Source organism: Myotis daubentonii, chromosome 1, assembly GCF_963259705.1.
Source record: "Myotis daubentonii chromosome 1, mMyoDau2.1, whole genome shotgun sequence".
In the NCBI taxonomy this organism is placed as follows: Eukaryota; Metazoa; Chordata; class Mammalia; order Chiroptera; family Vespertilionidae; genus Myotis; species Myotis daubentonii.
This window is the reverse complement of record NC_081840.1, coordinates 149,019,599-149,021,314: the sequence shown is the minus strand read 5'-3', so window position 1 is coordinate 149,021,314 and position 1,716 is coordinate 149,019,599. Positions and strand designations below refer to the sequence as shown.

At 54.0% G+C, this 1,716-nt stretch overlaps 1 pseudogene; it reads right to left on the bottom strand.

Annotated features, from left to right (window-relative positions):
- Positions 1-745: 745 nt before the first annotated feature.
- On the bottom strand, positions 746-1,335 carry LOC132236578 (large ribosomal subunit protein eL29-like; annotated as a pseudogene).
- Positions 1,336-1,716: the final 381 nt, after the last annotated feature.

Below are 1,716 nucleotides of genomic sequence, written 5' to 3'. Positions count from 1 at the left end.
GCTTCTGCTCACATGTCCGGACCCCCCCTGTCACAACCTCACACAGGACTGTGAGGGACTGGGACTGAGTCCTTTAGTTTAGAGACATTGGAGGGATGGAGAATAAGGACAGTCATATGCTTGTGGCCAAAGCAGTAGGAGGGGACTGAGTCAGGAGGTCAGAGAGCCAGAGGGAAGACTTGATAAACAAAGTGCCCTGAAGAGATGGAAGAAAAGGACAGGACAGGGGTGGTGGGGTGGGGTGGGGCGGGGCATAGCAGGGCTGGGGGCCAATGGTGGGAGACAAGGGGCAGGAAGGAGATCAAGGACAGAAGGCTGGGCTGTCAGGGGACTGTGGCCACCATGGAGGGGCTGAAAGTCAGCTTGTTTCCCAGGACAAGACCTGTGGAAGGAGGAGGACAGTGTGGGCCTGGCTCAGCCACTCAGTGATGCTATTGGAATCGCTCCCCCAGCCCTGAGCCCCAACTCAGCTCTGGGGGGTTGTCTCCTCCTGCTGGTCTCCTCCAAGCCTCAGATGGCAGCCACCTCCACATCTGAAAGCCTGGCCTGATGCTTCCAGCTCCCTCCCTGCCGTTTCCTGACCCCATTCCCTCAGAAGGGAGAGGATGAAGGAGAGTTTTTTGTTTGTGTGTTTGTTTGTTTGTTGACAGACAGATCCTGCCGCAGGTTTATTTGTACAAACACCACAGGAGGGCACCAGGGCCACGCAGACAGCAGCCCAGGGCCCCCCCCAGTCCTTCCGTCCTCACGTTGGCAGACAGAGGCCTCTACTGTGGGGCCTTCGTGGGGCCTGGGCACCTTTGGGAACCTGAGCTTTAGCCACACCCGCAGCCTGGGTCTTGGTTTCCGCCTTGGCCTTTGGCCGTCAGAGCCTGGTCCTCTTCCCAATGTAGGCATGAGCAGGATTACCAAGCTTGTGGTGAGCCATGCAGGCAGGTCGACTGAGTTTGCAGCTGCAGCCCTTTGGGATATGGGGCCTGGGCTCCTTGGGCTTGACCAGGGCCTTGAAGGCCTCAGCGCGTGCGCTCATGGCCTTCACGTTGTTGGCCTGCATCTTGTCAGGCTCTTTTTGTTGTGCTTCTTGGCAAAGTGCATGTCCCTGAGAAGCTTGGGGTCTTCCCCCTTAAGAGAGTTGTATCTTTGTGACCGGCGTTTCTTGATGCTGCTTCTGTGCCATTTTGGGGACTGGTGGTGCGTGGTGTGGTTCTTGGACTTGGCCATCTCTGCACAGAAGCCCGCAGCTCCTGAAGCTCCAGGGACCGGAAGCTGAAGGAGAGTGTTATTAGGAGGCGTGTATAACTGTTTGAAGCATTTGCGACTTAGAAGAACATGGATTTGTAAGGGATATGCTTTAGGTATTAGATCCTTGAAGCATCTTCTTAAGACACAATTCCTCAAAGTTTTCTCAGATCACCAATTTGTAACAAAAAGAAAAAAGAAAAGGCAGAGTTTCTGCAATGATGTTACATTGCAAGATAGTATTTTCAATGTTTAAATGCTAAGAATAGTTTCATATCAATGAGATGACCCTTCCACCTGCCTTCCTTTTCTGTTTTGCAGGTTTTTGCCATTATGGCAGGGGCGGGGCAATCAGTGAGTTCCACCCCCTGCCACACCCTGATTGGGTCATGCTGTGGTCCAACCCCAGCAGGTCCAGAGGTCCCCAAAGGTGTGGACGGAGTCGGCGAAGAAGGAATGACACGGAGACAGCGTTCA